General features: G+C 44.9%; 1 protein-coding gene across 2 annotated transcripts in view; it reads right to left on the minus strand.

The window, feature by feature from the left end:
* Nucleotides 1-19,680, minus strand: part of CAMK1D (calcium/calmodulin dependent protein kinase ID) — a 431,996-nt gene that overhangs the window by 257,399 nt on the left and 154,917 nt on the right. The window lies entirely within an intron of this gene.

Here is a 19,680-nt window from a genome sequence, read left to right on the forward strand (position 1 = left end):
GGATAATCCTTACTCTAAAATAAGAGCTGGGCTGGGGGTGGGTAGGGGTGGGCAAATGTGAGAGCTCAGTCAGTTAGGAGTGTGACTCTTGGTTTTGGCTCAGGTCATGGTCTTGGGGTCATGGGATCGAGCCCTGCATCAGGCTCCATAGAGTCTTCAGATTCTCCCTCCCTCCCCATTTCTCCCCCAGCTCTTTTGAGAATATGTGTTCTTTCACTCATGTGTACACACTCTCTCTCTAAAATAAATAAAATCTACAAACTTTTTAAAAAATGAAGAGATGGATTATTATGTCCACATGTTATGATTCTAAATCTTCAAGGATTTTTTTAAAAAGTATAGTGTCCCCCCACCCCCCACCCCGAATGCTGGCCACTCAAATACAATCATAAATATATGTGAAATGATGCCAGTTGTCATACTTCTCCAGGTTAACTAATGCCAGTTGCTTCTGGCTCTCCTCCCAGAACGTAATTTCCAACCTTTGGCCATTCTTGTGGTTCCTCATGGAAACTTCTCGAAGTGCTCTCCTATTCTTAGGCTGGTTCCAGAACAGCGGGATGCAGTATCCCATGACTCTTGCTTTTTTTCTCTCTTTCTAATGCGGCTTCAATGATACATCACTTAGTTAGGATTTATGTACTATTTTTCAAATACAAAGTGGAATTTCAGTGGGTTAACAAACCTTGTTTGAACAGTAACGTTGCGCATACAAAGTGTATTTCCCACTGTCATCTGAAACAGAGTCTCAGAGGAGTTAATCTGTAGCTAACTCAATACTCTCAGAGTCACTAGCTTTGACACCAAGTCCTATGGCCCAGGAGACAAGCCACCAGTCCCAGCAGGCTCCAATCTCCCATTGAAGAGATACAGATTCAGAGAGAGAGAGAGACAAAGAGAGAAAGATTATATATCTCTATATTTAAGCATATATTTTAGTCTGACTACGTTGGTACAGCCTAGATTTCCAGTTCAAAGGCATCTGTTAATCAAATTGCTTTCAGATCATGTTGACAAGCAAACTGTAGCCTTCAGGAATATCTAGAGATGGGGGAGGCCTAGCTCATACAGCCAGGTTTGGATAACTAAATCTTTGGGATATTGGTCACTGGGGAATTCTGGCTCTGTCCAAAGACCCGATGAGGCCTCACAAGGCAATCTTTCCCTCCAAAGAAGACATCAGGTCACTGAGTTCTCTGCTCAGGGGAAAATGCCCAAGGAGACACACAAGAAAGAAAGCTTAGAGTGCACACCTTTTTAAATGATTCCACCTAAGTAAGGGGGTTTTCAGGCACCTTCGAAACTGAAAGTCACTCCCTGAATTTCTGGGTTACATTGATGGGAAGGATGTGGATGGATATGGAAAACAGAACCCAGCCGCTAACCTAAGGATTGTAAACAAGGACAAGAGAAGAGGCGGCCCAAGGTGATGGCAACAGCACCTTTGAGAGGGGAGAGAGGATTCTGGCCAGATGGTCAGGAAAGGCGTCATATTTGAACCTGGGAGATGGCCTTCAAGATGGCTAAGATTTGTCAGGGGCAGAGAGAGAAAGGGTAAGGGGATTATGGAACTGCCAAGATGAGGGCACGGAGATAGGCAATTGGGCACAGTCTATCGAGAGAGCAGACAAGAATTCTTCTTGTTTGCCCAGTGGCAAGAGAGGGACAAGTCATGCAAGACACAGCAGGAAACAGACAGACACCCAAATATGGAGGGTATCTGAATGCCAGATTAAATGGTTTGGCCACTGAAGAGCCATTCTTTAATTGAGAGAGAGAGTGAGATAACGAAACAGTGCTGTAAGACTGGTTGGCTTTCGTGACACACAACAGATCAGAAGAGGTAGAGAGTAAAGGCTGTCATGACCGTCCCGGTTTAAGACAACGGGAGCCCAGCACAGGAAGGCAGAAGGAGGAAAAGAAAGGAAGAGAAAGACATCAGAGTGGGCTTATCAGCACAAGCCCAGGGGTAGAAACAGGAGAGCAGGTCTCCATCTCATCATGCTTCCCCAGGGCTGTTCCCTGTTCATGCTTGTCCCATCACTCTGGCTGTTTCTTCCCTCTTCCAAGGGGAGGATGTCCATGAACATGTGCATCCGCTGCTGCATCTTTCATCTGTCATCTCCTTCACTGCCTTCAACAACTCTAGAATTAGTGTCTTCTTCATGATTTCTTTTTTTTTTTTTTAAGATTTTATTTATTTATTCATGGGGGTTGAGGGGAGCAGAGACACAGGCAGAGGGAGAAGCAGGCTCCAGGCAGGGAGCCTGACGAGGGACTCGATCCCAGGACTCCAGGATCACACCCCGGGCGGCGCAGAACAACTAAACCACCCGGATTGCCCTTCTTTATGATTTCTATTGAACGTCTCATTTTGTTCATGTATTATTTCTGTGATTTCATTGAGTTTTCCATCTGTGTGCTCTTATACCTCTCTGAGTGTCCTAAAACAATTATTCAAAATTCCTTGATCAGTAATTCTTAGATCTCCATTTCTTTGGGGTTGGTTATTGGAAAATTATTATGTTTCTTTGGTGGTACCAGGTTTCCTTGATTTTTCACATCCTTCAAAGCCTTGCATTGCTGTGTGTCTTCTCATTCGAAGAGAGAGTCATTTTTTCTGGTTCTTACTGACTGGCTCCATAAAAGAGATACCTTCATCATCTGTCATTTTGGCTAGAGATTCTGGGATTTTCTCAGATTTTTTCTAGGAGGCACCACACTTCTTGTTCCTCTTGGGGGGGTGGTGGTAATTCCTATGATGGTATGTGTTCTCTCCACCCCACAGAGCCATGCTAGGTGCTGAGAGCCTCCCACTTATCTTCCCTAGGGCAGTGCTTTCAAACCCTCAGGTTTCCTTTCTGCACTTGCTCATGAGTCATCTACAAAGGCTCGCTCTCACCATGTGCAGAACCATGTGTTGGAGCCAGCCACGAGTGAGAAGGGCAGGAAGCCCTACCGCCCAGTATCAAGGTATTAGGTGGTGGGGTCTTTGGAGGGTGCTTACCCCCCAAAGGTAGAACCTTCATGAATGTGGGATTAGTGCCCTTATAAAGGAGACCCTCCCCCCCCACCTCTGAGTCCCCTAGCCAGACTCCTGCCACATGAGGACACTGCAAAAGCATGTCATCCATGAACCAGGAAGTGGTACCTTGTTCTTGGATTTCCCAGCTTCCGGAACTATGAGAAAGAAGTTTCTGTTGTTTATAAGGTATCCAACCTCTGTTTTTCTGTTACAGCAGAGCCCAAATACTAATATAGGAAGCAGGAGTACTTAAACAATGTCATAATTAAGCAATCTAGAGTTTAAAGAACAGAGCACTGGTCAAATATAGGTCAACAGGGTCTACCATTTCAGAAAAATTGAAAGGAATCTATACATGGGCTGTGATGCTCGGCAACTCAAAATTATTGGTGATCTTTGAGGAAACAATCGCAGTGCCACGGTTGGGCAGAAACTAGGTCTTAAGAGGTTAGTGACTGAGCTGGTGAGTGAGGACGTACAGCAGTAGATGCAGAAACATTAAAGAAGTTTGGTAGTGAATGAAGGCCAGAGGAAGGAAGGAAGAAAGAAATGAAGGAAGGAAGGAGGGAGGGAGGGACAGAGGGAAGGGAAAACAAGATTCTGAAACCTTCAGTGATGAAAACCACTAACCTGTAAGTCAGAACTTCAGAAGATGAATCCTCCCACTCTGTACTACCAATAATAATAAGTGTTTGGTCCATTTGGTCCATCTTAAAAATCCAAGCTATAATCATGACCTACCTCATGGGCCTAAACATTCATCCTAATGAATATAATGCATCTCGGCAGTGCTAACTGTAATACACCACCATGATACACAACCTCTTCTTCATCTGTGTCTGTGCACACCAGTCCTGAATATGGGGGAAACTGCTCCATTTCCAGCATGCCCCCTCTCTCCTACACTGCGTGACGTGCCTATCACAGCACACCTCTACCAACTGTCGCCAACTATAACAAGCACTGTGGGTTTTTCTTTAAGGTTTTATGTATTTATTTGAGAGAGAGAGAGAGAATGCGTAGGGGTGGGGAGCAGAGGAAGAAGAACAAGCAGACTTCACAGTGAGTGTGGAGCCCAACACAGGACTCAATCCCAGGACCTTGAGATCATGACCTGAACTAAAGTCAGATTCTAAACCAACTGAGCCACCCAGGAGCACCTGAAGCACTGTGTTCTTATGTAGGCTGCAGGGTTGTAGCCTGATGGATTTCTGTGCTGGCCTCATTTCTCTCAGGCCTATGGGGTCATGGTAATTAATTCTGTCATCAGACATCCTATTGGAAGGAGAGAAAAATGCCCCATGCTGTGTACTGCCATTGGCTTGGCTCCTCTATTCCTGTGCATGCCCCAGCACATTCCCAAACACTCAGACTTAAGGACCCGCTTCCCTCATGTCTTACCTCCCTATGCTTGCAGAGCTCCATTGATCCTTCTACCTCACGTCCCAGGTGAAGTCTGTGTGGCCCCATGCCTTGGCCAGGACTTCCCCCAATCCTATGCCAGGTCATCTCCAGCCTCTACCCAACCGCTGCATGGCTCTGATCAGCCTTCATCCCTCCCACCACCTCAGGAGCCATCTTCATTTCCCCAGCATGCCCTCCCAGTCACCTCCTTCCATGAAAAACACTGCAGAGGCTACCTCACCTCTAGCCTCACCCTCAGGCATCTCCACGCTCTGACCTGGCTTCCCCACACTTGCTCCCATGCACCTTCTCCATCATTTCAGCGCCTCTTCCACACTCAGCCCACACATTGCATATGCCTCTGCCTATGTAAGCGTCCCAGCTGTTCCATCCACTGAGATCTCCCTTCCCCCTGCCTCCACCCCAGAAAAGCCTACCCTCCTTCAAGGTGACTACAATACTAACCAGGTGCCTCTTCAGCACCTCTCTGCCAAGCACCTGTGCCCCTTCTGCAGTGTGCTCGGGCCACCCGATGCACACCTGTCAGCTGTTCCAGGAAGGCTGCCTGTCTCAACACATCAGTTCCTTGAGATGTGGACTGCATTTCATTTGTTTGTGAAAAAGTGTGTCCAGGGATCAGTAAGGCTCAAGAAATGAAATCTAGGAATTCAGCTCAAATTAATGCCAATTTCTTTCCAGAAGGTGATTTTCTCATTGGAACTTTAGAGCCATGAATATAGTTTTTTTCTTTCATATTTAAAATGCTGGACAAAGTTGCAAACATGAGAGGCAAATCTCAACCAGAACTGTTTTAAACAGTAGGGGTATGTCATTGGTGTGCCATTCACACATTTCCCTCAGCCTGCATTTTAAAAGAGAGTATTATGTGTCCCATCTGAAAAGAACTGACAACAAAAGTAGAAATTCTATGCCAATTCTGATGGGGATTCACATATTATATTGAAACAGGGTTTTTTGTTGTTGTTGTTGTTGTTGTTTTTAGTGTCAGTTTCCATCTTTGAAAAGAATACAAATTTGTCACTCTCAAACATTTTGTTGAGATACGCATGGTTACGTTTTTCAAAGCGCCTGAAGATTCTATTCACTCAAAGAAATAAAGCACTTTGAATTTTTTTTTTTTTTAGAGAGAAGGGAATACGTTATCATCTTCCTCAACCCTCTCTCATGTAAAACTGGTATCATTTTATTCAACAAAATGTACAAAGCACCTACTATGTCGCAGGGACTCTGGAAGGTACTAGAAGTATGTTTGGATCTCAGAGATCACCCCTGTCTTCAAGGAGCTTTCAATGCAGGGGGAAAGAAAGACACGGACATGGTTAATTACTCTATATTGTAGTGAGTGGGTACAAGGGAGAAGAATCCAGACATGACTGGATCTCACAGAAGGGGCAGCTAAGTCATTTTGCTTTCTGCAGGGAAGTTTCCTCTGTCAGAGCATCTCAAAGACAAATGTGCAAACAAATCACTTGGGCTTCTGGTTACACCACACATTCTAAGCACATTCTGATTCAGAGATGCTGCCCAGGGCGGGGGCCCAAGAGTCTGCGTCTCTAACAAGCTCTGGGCTGCAGATGGTGGTCCTGGACCACACTCTTGAGGAGCAAAGCACCAGACCAGCCCAGTGCTGAGGAGGAAGTGCATTCCAGCAGAAGAGGGGATGTGAAAACAGCCCAGCTGGAGGAGAGACCCCAGAGCAAACCACCCCTTTTCTCTCTATCTTAAAGAGGTAAATGAAGGGAGACAAGAATTTGGAAGCTAGGAAAGTATTTGCAATCCTGGAAGGGTGATCCGGCCTTCTTAAGTAGATCTGAGAGCTCTCTAACTCAGAGTAATTAGAAGACACATCTAAATAATTTAAAAGTCTGAGCTATAAAAAATTGCTAAAGGGAACAGAGTTATTTCAAGTACTTGTAGGCTCTTGAACCTACGGCCACCCAGGGTCACTGCCGTATCACTTTAGGTGAAAAGGTAATTACCAACGTTTAGCACACTGGTTTCAAGAACACACAACTATTTATTTCTCTAGGTAGGTTTCCTTTATAATAGAAAAGACAAATTTCAACCGGATCTGTATCCTGATAAACTAAATTCAAAATAACAAGATTTTATATACTAAATGTAGCATCTAACACCATCCAGAAAGAGACACAATGAAAAACATTCTATATGATATATTGATAGTATGGGTGAGGGCATCCAAAAAATTATGGTTTAAGCACACAGGTGAATGCAGGTCAGTATTGTAAAAGGAGATGAAAAACTGTCCACACTAAGAAAACTCTTCAGTACAGAGAATCCGGGAGTCTGAAATACGTTCTCTGCAAAGTCTCACTGCCATCTGGTCATCTGACTCAGCAACAACAGTGTGGAAATATCAGGCATATTTCTTGCTTAAGTAGTTTCTTCAGAACAGAATTTCCATTCAGAAGCTTGTGCTGTGCTGCTTGACATTATTGTATTTATAAAGGAAAAAACATTCATTCTAAATTGGTTTTTTAAGTAGGAATGTTATCTTTTTGGAAAAGTTATATTGACTGAATGTTAATAATAATGGACTTCATAATAACTTACTAACAATTGCCTCCAAAGCGCCTAAATGAGCTAAAGCACCGAAGCTTGCATAATAAAATACTGTTGTCACTTCATTAAATGACTATGTTTTGGAAAGTAAAAACCATTTGCTATATTCCCCCAGGAAATTATATCAATAAGCAACTTCGGTTTTTTTTTTTTTTTTCAGCTTTACTATGGAATAAATGACAATCAGCAACTTACTCCTGAATACTTCTGGTAGGTCAGATCAAGGCGTATTAGCTTACTCTCCTATCCCTACAATCCTCTATGAGGTATTTAAAAATGAAGCACTCGAGAAAGAAAGGAAGAAAGAGAGAGAGAGAGAGAGAGAGAGAGAGAGAGAGGAAGACAGAGAAAGGCAAACAAGGAAGGAAGGAATGAACTCTGGTCCCAAGAACAAATTCATCAAAATTTCAACCACTGTATTGATATCATTCAAGAAAACCTGAGTAGCAGCAGGTGTAGGAGTCTCCAGGGGTGGATCAGTGCCTTTGTCCTGGAGGCACCCTATCGGGATTAAACAAAGCATGAATGCAAGAACAACACCAGGCATTCCCAGCTAGGGAATGGGGTTTGGAATTGGGCAAATACAGTCCAGATCCACCAACTTAACCCAGGGAAACCTTCATTTCAAAGAAATAATTGCATTATCCCTTTGCTCTCCAGCTAGGAGACTCACAAGAAAGAACATCTCATGCTTAAGTGAAAACTTCTTCCTGTAGGTTTGCCTTTAGACCTAGAAAGGGTTACATACTGTTGTATAAAAATTTACCACTAATGAACAATTTTGCAGCTTCTGGAACAGGTACACTTACCCCCCAAACAGTACCTTTTGACTCAGATCTGCTCAGTAGCTTCCCCTGCCCTGCTCCACCTACACTGGGCTGCCCTCAGCTGACCCAGTGTCCCTCACACCCACTCTGGTGTCCAGGACACTGTGTGAGAAGGCAGCTCTCTCTGTTTCTAGAACATCCTGGAAAGGATCAAACAGAGCAAAGAAGGAATAGGAGCTGGGCTCAGGTGTTCAGCACGCCTCCCTGGCCTGTGGCCGGATGGGGACAGTGGAGAAGGTTTTCTGGATTACAACTGCACCCCACAGTAGCACTGTCCACATTTTCTGAATTCTCCCCCATCCTGCAGCGGGCTTCCTCGTACTGCACTTCTGAGAGGTACTATCTTCATTCTGTGGACAAGAAACTGGCACAGAAGCCCAACGTCATCAAATATACCTGAAGTAAGGGCAAAGCAGTCCCATGTTTCATCTTTCACATGGGCCCTGAGCCCATTTATGGTGAATTCCAGAGAAGCAGAGGTAGTATGGGGCAGGACACAACAGCAATCACAGCAGCCCACAGCACTGCTGCATCACCACAGAGGGGGAAGCGGAAAGAACGGCATATCTAATTGAAATCACCAGGAGACTTTCTGAAACCAGATTCAATATCCCATACTAGCATCAGGCCAGGCTGGTGGGACAGAGGCCTCAGTCTGTGCCAAATACACCGAGGGGCTTTTTTTTTTTTTTTTTTTTTTAAGATTTTACTTATTTATCCATGAGAGACACAGAGAGAGAGAGAGAGGCAGAGGCACAGGCAGAGGGAGAAGCAGGCCCCAAGCAGGAAACCCGAGGTGGGACTCGATCCCGGGTCTCCAGGGTCATCCCCTGGACTGAAGGCGGCGCTAAACCGCTGAGCCACCCAGGTGTCCCCACCAAGGGGCTTTTAAAGATGAGGAAAGATAGATAGAGAGATAGATAGATAGATAGATAGATAGATAGATAGATAGATAGATAGATAATTAATTAATTAATAAAAGGAAGAGCTACTTCTTTCATTCTCCTAAGAGACGCTCTCCAAGGGAGCCAGCGGGGTTATGTGGAGAGAGTTCTGAATTGGGAGGCCAGAAACCACCATTCTGAACACACACCTGCTCAAGTTAGTTTGGTGACCTTGGCCCAGTCACTTAACCTCACTGGGCCTGTCTCCTTACTTGGACATCAACAGAACTGGACCCAGATCTCTAGGCTCCTTTTCTGGTTCTAATGCCCTCTGACTAACAATAGCAGAAGTAGACCAGAACACAGACAAAGAGAAGAGCAGTTTTCATGCCTGTTTTCTGCAAGAAAAAACAGCAAAGCTGACAGAGTCTCAGCAACACTGCAGCTACACCAGGTATCCAGGCACCTCCTGCTGTTGGCGCTGTTTCCTCTGCCAGCAGGGCTTCCTTGGGCTCCATCAGGGCACCTTACAGACCTGTGTGATGTAACTTCTGGAAAGGCATCTACTCCCACCATCCTATCGCCACTATTCCCACTGTCTAGCAAGATGGCCCCTGTACCTGTGATAAGAATATAAACAGAAAGCATTTGGAGAGCCCATACCATGTGCCAGTCACTGTTCTAAGCGCCTTATGTGCATTGATTCTTCAATCTCTACAACAACTATGTGAGGAAAACTCTAATGTTATTCTCCTTTTCCCAACAATGGAGGCACAGAGCTGAAATAATCTGCCTGAGGTCACAGAGCTTCTAAGTTGTAGTTGGGTGAAAACTTAGATAGGCTTGTTCTCAGGCTTTCACCAATATTTTGTACTGCCCCTCTGATGACAGTACAAAATAGACAATTAGAGATTTATTCTTTCACCATTGATGAGCACCCCCCACATGCAGTGTTGCCTACATCAAGAATATATGGCCTTGTTTGGGGGCACCCGGGTGGCTCAGTCAGTTGGCCATTTGACTCTTGACTTTGGCTCAGGTCATGATCTTAGGGTTGTGGGATCAAGCCCTGCATCAAATCCCACAATAGGCTCTGTGCTTGGTGGGGAGTCTGCTTGAGATTCTCTCTTTCCTTCTCCCTCTATCCCTATCCCCACTTACACTGTCTGTCTCTTAAAAAAGCAACAAACAATACATGGCCCTATCTTAAAGAGACAACATGGAGACACCAGATGGATCAAATCATAATGGGAAAGAAAGACAGATTTGGGTCTGATTTCCTGCTCTACCTGTTACTACTTACATAGCCTCTGGAAATTTCTCATAAGGAACCCATTCCTCATCTGTAAGATGTGCTACCTCATAGGATTACATTAAAATAGTTCTCGTGGAAGTCCCAGCTAGTTTCTAAGTTTGACAAACGGAGAATATCCATATTTAAAATTTTTATTTACTTTAGAGAGAGACAGGGAAAGTGGGAGGAGGAGCAGAGGGAGAGAGTCTCAAGCAGACTCCCCACTGAGCACAGAGCCAGACACAGCGCTCCATCTCACGACCTGAGATCATGACCTGAGCTGAAATCAAGAGTCAGTCGCTTAACCAACTGAGCCACCCAGGCACCCTGAGAATATCTGTATTTAAAATCTCAAAGGAGGGGCACCTGGGTGGTTCAGTTGGTTAAGCATCTGCCTTTGGTTCTGGTCATGATCCCAGGGTCCTGGGATGGAGCCCCATGTTGGGCTCCCTGCGCTCAGTGGGGAGTCTGCTTCTCCCTCTCACTCTGCCCCTCCCCCTGCTCATCTCTCTCTCTCTCTCCAACTCACACTCTCTCTCACTCTCTCTCTCTCTCAAATAAATCTAAAGAAAAAAAAATCTCAAAAGATAGGTATAAATTTCTCCAGACTTTTTTTTTCTTAAAGATTTCATTTATTTATTCATGAGAGTCAGAGAGAGAGAAGGCAGAGGGAGAAGCAGGCTCCATGCAGGGAGCCCGACATGGGACTCAATCCTGGGTCTCCAGGATCATGTCCTGGGCTAAACCACTGAGCCACCTGGGCTGCCCCAGACTTTTTTTTCCTTAAATATTTTATTTATTTATTCATGAGAGACCTAGAGAGAGAGAGGCAGAGACACAGGCAGAGGGAGAAGCAGGCTTCCTGCAAGGAGCCTGATGTAAGACTCAATCCCAGATCCCAGGATCATGCCCCAAGCCAAAGGCAGATGCTCAACCCCTGAGCCACCCAGGTGTCCCTAAACTGCTCTAGACTTCAGCGGACTAGGATGAGACAAAATCTGAATTCTGGTTTTAGAGTTCTCAGTGTCTTAATTTAATTAATTCACATCTATTTCAATTAATCTATTGACTACATTATCATCAATTGAAATCTATCGATATTTATGTCTTAGTACAAGCACTAAGATTCCTACCAGTTGTTTCTAGTTGTTTCATCCAAAGCACCAATGGTAGTTTCCTAACACTGGCTACCTTAAAACATGGAAGGCAGCCCCACAAGTGAGAAGCTCTCTGGCGCCTCCCCAGCTCCATCACCTGCTCAAATTATATACCGGGCACCTCAGGTTCTCCTTCCGTGAAATGGATGCAATAGTTTCCACTCTCACCTCTCCCACAGAGATATTCCCAACTTTTATCATATTACGATGAGAGTAGTAATGCCTCACATTATATCATCCCTAACACCCGAACATTTCAAAGTTTCAAAATGCTTTTCCTATGTCTTATTACCTTACTTAGGTACCTAGACAGCAGATGTGTAACAGTCTCGGTATTTTACTAAATTTACTATTATTTATTAAATATTTGCTAAATTCAGCAAAAATAATTTTCTGCTCTTCAGTAGAAATAAAAACACTGAAATGTATTTAAAGTGTGAGTATATGCGTATATGCACATGTATGAATATATATATTATATATGTATATATATGCACAGAGAGACACACATGCACGCATTTAGCACATTAGTTCTGCAGCCTTCAGGAACAACGAAGACAGCCCATCTATCATACCATAGTACTTGTTCACAATTACCCTTGCATATGTTCTGGATTCCCCATTGATACCTACCACATGTCTGAATCCTATAGTCAACACTATTTTTAAAGTATTTCTAAAAGAAAATGCACATGGCCAAAAATGGGATACTGAATCCCATTTATCAAATCCCATGCAACTACTGTTTTAGACATGATTTCTTTAGTTACATACTTCCTAAAGACTTCAGACCAGTCACCTAAGACCTCAGTTTCAAGCTTGACTTCAAGAAGTCAGTCCAGCAACTTTAAAATGGTGACGGTTTAAGCCACTCAAGTGATAGCCTTGCACTTCAGGTACGTAAAGTAAAATTTACTCACCAAGTCATGCATAGTTTAACTAGATGATCAATCATAAATAAAACTTCACTAAAATCATTTCTCTGTCCATATAAATATGCCAAAACCATGCAGAGAACAGAATTTACAAAGCATAAAGTTTAACAGAAAAGTAACAGCAAACCATTGGTGTATATTTATTTCTTTTTCTGTCTTTGCCATCCTCCTCTATCTCAGGACTCCTGTACTTAATTGTTCCTGCTGTGTGATCCTCCACTATTAAGCTATTCTGACTTTTTAGGAATATTAGGTTGCAAAATCTATATATGTTTCTGTTGGAACCATATAAGTGAAATTTGTATAAATCATTAGCTAAGTCAATTCACAAAAGAAGGGGGGAAAACATTTGCCAAGATATATTATTAGAGGAATTTAAACCACCAAGCAGCCCACGCAAGGTTGGCTCCCCCAGCACCAGATTAGGTGGCAGGGAAGCAGTGCGTGGAAACGAGCCTGCCAGTAACTGACACTGCCTCTAAAGTGTGATAAAACACATTGTTTCTTCAACTACTCTAAATATCTGTGGAGTCATATATATAGTATAAAAGGTGGTAAGAACAGCCAGACTGGATTTAAGTCTGCTCTGTTGCCATAGGAAAATCACCTTCCCCTCAAACCTGCCTCCTCTTCTAGAATCCCTGTGTGGGCTGATGCACCTGTCACGCTCTGGGTCACAGAGCCAGAGAGGGCTGTAAATCAGCACAGATTCTTTGCTTACCCTGGTCCCTCTTCCCTTCAGTACCCAAGCTCAGGGCTTCTAACCTCCTTCTATCTCTTGAATCTCCCACCCAGCCCTGGCCTCCATCCTTACAGTCATGTCTTTGGTTCAGGAAGCAGACCTCACTGGCAGAGGCAGGAGGGACAGAGGGTCAATATTGATGCCATAGGGTCTCAGAGAGAGAGAACAATCAAGGGGTGATCTTCAAGGGAGAGAGGCAGGGAGAGGTAGAGGCTGAATCGTCTGTTCAGGAATCATCTGTTCCTTTTGGGGGGGGCCTAAACTATGATATGGGGTGTTGGGGCAGGGAGGTATACACTAGGCAGCAAGATCACAAAGCAAGGGGCTTGTTCACAAAGGAGTTTGGATTCCATCATGCAGGTGACTTTGTGGAATTAACATCAGACATGCATTTAAGCTCTCATTTCATGGTGCAAAGGGAGCAAGCACTGAGGAAAGAAGACCGGTCAGTCCATATAACCCACACTAAAGGTAGTATTTGGGAAGCAGAAACCATAGGCAGGGAGAGGCTCCAGAGGTTCATGGTCACTGAACAGATAGACCAACACACCTGCTCAGGCTGGTTTGAACATCCCTGTTTTCTAGTAAGGGATCCCACCAATCCTATCTGCGTCCATCCTTTGAGTTCTGTAAGCAATAACCAAGAAATTGATAATACAATAAAATATACTGATAATAAAACCACTATAACAGTAAGAATACAGTGATTCTGGATCTCAAATCAAATAAAAAATGTTCCTGGATTATCTATTATGGACAAAGTACCAGAGGAAGGCCACTAGGAAGTACAAAATGTAGCTTCTCTGGCTGTACAGTTGTGTTGACATCAGACCATTTTTATTACTTACGTACACACATGATGCTAAGATGAAATGAAACAATGACTACCAAAGGGTGGTCTGACCAAAGCTGAGTGTGCTATCTCCCTGGCAGGGACGGGCGCCTCGCTCAGGAGGCAGACCCACAGGACTCTCAGAAATAGAGAAGCCTGGGCCTAGAGCAAAAGAAGGGGAAGCACACAGAATCAGGCAAGACTGAGGTCAGGTCTCTGGCAAGGCCATAGGGAAGAGAGTCTGCTCTTTCACAGAGCCTGGTTTGACCGGATCCCCCACTGGGTTGTATCCACATCCCAGCAGGCATGGGGTCATTCAGCAGACACACCCACACAGCCTGCTCCAAGCTTGGCACAATTGTGTCTTCAATTACACAACAACAACAGCGACCAAACCACAAACCACCTCCCTCAACTTTGGTTTTCATTGAATGATATGTTTTTTTCCTACCTCAAGGAAATTTCACTAAGGGTTTTCCAGGGTCCTCAAGGGTTCTAGGATCATAAAAGATATACCTCCTTCTCTACAGGCTCATCGCATGGCCTTTGCCATTACTTCCCACACTTGCTGCCTGTGTCCTTAATTCCAAAATTACACTTCCAAAGAAAAGGTCTCTGTGTTAGAATATAATCTTCTAAACAGATCAGTTAGATCCTTAAAAAGCTATCCTGGTGCCTGAGAAACGCAAGTATCAGCTTTACTAGCTTAGCCATTTTCAGTAGCTGGAAAAGTGATTTTGTTCACCCCAAATCGATGAATTTCTATTGAAGCGTATGTTTCTCTAACACACACAATAAACTGGCATTTGGCAGTGATTTAAACAAGTGAACGGGGCCAGCCTGCCATGAGAACAAAGCTGCAGGAACAGAAGCGAGCCAGATCTAAATGAGTTAATCTATGGGGAAACCTTTCTCTGAAGGCTATTGCTTAATACAAAACCAGCTGTCCTTGCCTTTGGGTGCTCAAGATGCCTTCCCTCTAGTTAGTCTGCACTGAGAGAAATGGGTCTGGCCTAAAAAAAAACAGAGAACCAAGCTACTGCAAGGAGCACCCAGGCCCTTAGAGTCCTGCTGGTACCTGGTTAAGTGCCCTTTCTCTCTGGAAGGCCCAGCCTCCCCATGCTTCCTGCAGCCCATCCTGACCCTGGCCACAGGGAATCCTGGGCTTTGATATTTGCCACCCTTCACAGCCCTGATCCCCCTTCTGACAGCATACCTGTCACCAAGTCATGCTAACTTGACCAACCTGGACCCCAGGCTCTTCCAACCACCAATGACCACTACTACCCCTACTTGGTCGTTCCTATGCATCTCAAACTCAGCCAGCAGCTGAGGCCTGCTCCCCACTAATGGGATGATGAGCTCCTGTCAATTCCCCTTGTTTACAATGAAATCCAACTCAAATATGGACCATATTTGAGTTCCCTCCTCTAAGTGAAACCGCTCACCTAAAGGAAGCATCATCTGGCATGTTTGTGTGTGGACATCTTTCCATGCTGCTGGCCACAGAAGAGCACTTTCATTGCTGGGCGGTGAGACTTGAAGGCAAGGGCCCTAAGCTGCTCTTCTCAACACTGAGTCGGCTGCGTGTCCGCATCCCTAGGTGGGGAGCAGGGGAAGTGCCCATCATAATCTCCAACACAGTGGGACTAGGATGGAGTCTGTGCATCTGATGTTCCAAAAAGCATCCCTAGTGATTTTAATGTGGGTGGAGCACCACTGATTCAGAGAGAAAATGACAGACGGTCAGCCGAGACTCTCCAGTGTACCCAGATGGAGGACATCCACTTTAAAGGCCTTTCCTACTGAGATCCCTGCCCTCTGCCCACCGCCTCCACCCCCCCCCCCCCGCCCACATCCACTGCAAGATAATCACTGTAGCCTACAAAGCATGCATTGGAACAACATCTTGAACCCTGGGACCTTGCTTCATTCAGATGGTGCCTCTGCATCCCAGCTGAGCCTCAGTCTCCCCCCTCTTAGGAAAAGGGATCCTCTAGATACATTTGTTTTCCTTCTCCTTCTTTCTTCATCTCTCATTTAAATGCAGCCTGGTTAAATGCTTGCCTTTCTGCTTCTCTAAAAATGCCTTATGTGTTGCCTTGAAATTTGATTTGGGTAGTGCCTGCCCTCTAAGTAAATAACAGCACAAAAACTAGAAGCTCTATAATGCGATCAGGGGATGTAACACTGATGACATGATATTCCATAAGGCACGAAACACTCCATTCTGCTGCAGAGACTCACATGGAACCATAGAGGACTTGCCCCCTGAACGCCAAAGTAAGACCAGCAGCTCTCTACGACATGACAACTGTCCACTCTGATGCTTGTCGCTTGTTATTCCCTCTGAGCCTGGCTTAATATCTACTTATCAAGTAGAAAATTCACTTTAGATCTATTTTCAGAGCAAGTATGAAGACAGTCTTAAGGATAAATTAGCTACATTCCTTCAGTTCAATGAAAGACATAAATCTCTCACCCCACAATAAGCTCTGCACATGGGACGACAAGCCATCCTCTGACGGGCCTGCTTGGATGAAAAATGACACTGAAATACACAAATGACTAGTATATGGCACAATCTGGAACAAAGCAGGTCTCTTTGGGACCCCGTCTACAATGATTTAGCTATGGAAAGTGCCAAGAGGCGTTTTGTTCTATGTTGTTTCAGAAAGCTTGAACATACAGCAAGCCCAGATCATGACTATGTTCCAGACCTAGCTGGTCAACTGGCCATCCCTACCTGGCCATCCCAAGACGCTCAAACTCAGTGTGCCTAAATCAGAACTCACCACCTGCCCTCCAGGGCTTGCATTTCTGATCTCAGTTAAGGGAAGTGCTATCCACCCCAGTCAGCCAGTCAGAAACCTGATAGTTACCCTAGAACCCTATCTCCTCTCCACCTTCTCCCCACCCCTCCCATATCCCTAAGTCCTGGACATTCCAGGCTCATAGCTCCTGTTTCAATGTGTTGCTTTCCAGACTCCTCTGACTGTCCCCCAACTGCTCCCCTACACGGAGTCTTGCCCCCTCCAGTCCATCCTATGCTCCACCATAATAATCTTTTTTTTTTTTTTTTAAGATTTTATTTATTGGGATCCCTTGGTGGTGCAGCGGTTTGGCACCTGCCTTTGGCCCAGGGCGCGATCCTGGAGACCCGGGATCGAGTCCCACGTCAGGCTCCAGGTGCATGGAGCTTGCTTCTCCCTCTGCCTGTGTCTCTGCCTTTCTCTCTCTATGTGACTATCATAAATAAATAAAAAAAAATTTAAAAAAAGAAATATTTAAGATAAAAAAAATTTTTATTTATTTATTCATGAGAGACACACAGAGAGAGACAGAGACACAGGCAGAGGGAGAAGCTCCGTGCAGGAAACCCAACGCAGAACTCGATCCTGGGTCTCCAGAATCAGGCCCTGGGCCAAGGGCAGGCGCTAAACCGCTGTGCCACCCAGGGATCCCCCCACCATAATAATCTTAACAAAACAATCCTGATCACGTCGTTCTTCCATTAAAATCCTTCAGTGGCTACACCCACTGTCTACGGAATGATGTTCAAAGTCCAAAGCAGGGTATGTGATCCAATCTCCAATCCAACCTCTCCAAACTCAGGCCTCCGTGTGTCACCTCGAACCCTCTGCCCCAGTCACATGAGCCACGTGCAGTTCCCAGCACACCAACCTGCCTTCCATCCTCTTACCTCTGTGGGGGCGGCTCCCTTCTGGTTGGAATATCCCTCTGTCTTTCTGCCGCCCTCCCAAGCAAAATACACTCCTTGTCTGGACCCACCTCCTCCATGAAACCTTTGCTCACACCGCTCCCCAAAAGAAGAGCTGGGCAGCCCACACCTTGAGCTCCTGGTCAGTCTCCTGTCATGGCATCTACATCATTATCACCCTTATTTTTAACACAACAATAAGCTCCTGGAAGGCAAGAACTGCATCTCTTATCTTTCCAACCTCGGTGCCTAGCAGTGCCACCTGACGCACAGGAGTTTCATAAATATTGGTTATTACACTGAATGTTTATCGCTGGATTGTTGCGATGGTGGCATTCCAACAGTTCCAAAACTGCTTTCTTTACCACTCACACACTTTGCTTTCAGCTGCTTATGACGTGGGCCCGTCTCTTATTCCCCCTTGGAAGTCATTTGCAGGGGACCAAAAATAAATAAATAAATCAGCACAGGAGATTTATCACCTTCTTATCCCTTGAGAAATTATTTCTTTGTTCTTTATTCCTGAAATAAGGGTCACACATCAAGGCCCTTCAACAGCAGATGGTGAGAAATGACCAAATGAGTTATTCCAAATTCCGGCCCTCCCTCCAGTTCAAAGCCCTCTCCCTGGAAGTGATTATTGACTCAGGCACAGGGTTGAGACACTAATTAAAGCAGAATGAGCACGGCCTAAAGCGAGACTGGCTTAGGAAATCTCTATCTGTGACCCCTGCCCATGCAGATACAGAATAACTCTGAGAATAAAAACAGACTTCCCTGGCTTTGTGGCTTCTTCTAAGCCTACGAGGGAGTCATCTAAATATAAAGGTGCCATTCCCAATTCAGCAGTGGGCAGCCCCTGTGCCCAAACAAGGTAAAAGCTCTGGAAGGTTCTAGGCGCACCCAGAATTCCAACTGAAATGTCAAGTACCTGCAACGTGGCTGCCATACCCTGCAAACACCCTCTTCCCCAAGGGCTGACTTCATATTGGAAAATGAGCAATTTAAATAAATGTTTCATTAACCTAGTGTTTTCCTGCTTGATGCTAATGTACTTAAGAGTAATTTGTTTGCCCAATTTCTTTTCCATAGGATCATTTCATACAATCCTCCCCAGGACAATCTGAAACTCTTTGGGTCCCTAGTACACAATCCAGAGAACCTAGAAACCAACCAAACAACCAAACAAATAAGTGAAAACCCTTCCGCTAAAAAGCTGTCGAGACCTATTTGTTCCGGAACACCGATCACATATAATGCAGAACAGGACAGACCATCCTGACCACTTTGGTGGCCTTGGGTTTGTACCAATGGCAACACAGCATCCTTCAGCAGCCACCGCTGGTCCCAGAGAGACAAGAGGGAGACGCTGATTATTCAGAAAGAATGTGAGCATGTAACATTTTGTTTTGAGCCCCTAGAAGGCCTGTTTCCACACTGCTTTGCTTATCTGTACACAGATTCCTGCTGTGTGCTGACTCCAAACCCCCAAAATTTCAAGGATATTTCTAATATCCTTTATTAATAGAAGCTCTTAAGAATCTCATAGCATAAGGCTCAGATACACTCTCCCAACATGCAAAAGCAGATACCGCTTAAGAGTTTCTTCCTCCAAATCTGTGAGACGTGGAGAAATGGCTTGATTGTGATGATGTGGGGAACAGGCTAGACAGCACACCAATAAGACATCATCTTTTGGGTGGATCCAGCCACATCAGAATGGTTGTGTGTGTGCCATTATGCTAGAGGCCAGATTTTGGTCTGGGGAACAAAATTAAGACCCAACGAAGAAGGGAAGCACATGAACAGTGGAACTCGGTGGAACTTGCTGGGTGCCAGGTGCCATGTGTGTGGCAGGAAGTAGAAGACCCATTAAAGAGTGTGACTCCGGTGGCGTTGGCACTCCAGGCTCTGCCACACGCAAGCCACGAGGCATTGGACAAGTGACTTTATTTTGAGCTTCATCCGCTTCTTGTAAAATAAAGACAACAACAAGGAAACAGAAATAGTACTAACAGCAGGGCCGGATGGCACCAGCTACCCTGTTGAAAATGCTCTAGAGACACTTGTTAAGCACCACCTCCCTTACTCCAGCTCATGGAGAAGGCCCTGAGTTGAGTGACCAGCCCAAGGTCACCGAGCTACAATGAGTTCAAAGCCAAGTCTCCCTGACCGCTGTGTTCTTTGGAAATAGTAACTCCAACAACTGCCACCAAGGTTGTGAGATTTTAAATATACAAATATGTATATATGCA

Source organism: Canis lupus, chromosome 2 (assembly GCF_003254725.2).
Source record: "Canis lupus dingo isolate Sandy chromosome 2, ASM325472v2, whole genome shotgun sequence".
Classification (NCBI taxonomy): domain Eukaryota; kingdom Metazoa; phylum Chordata; class Mammalia; order Carnivora; family Canidae; genus Canis; species Canis lupus.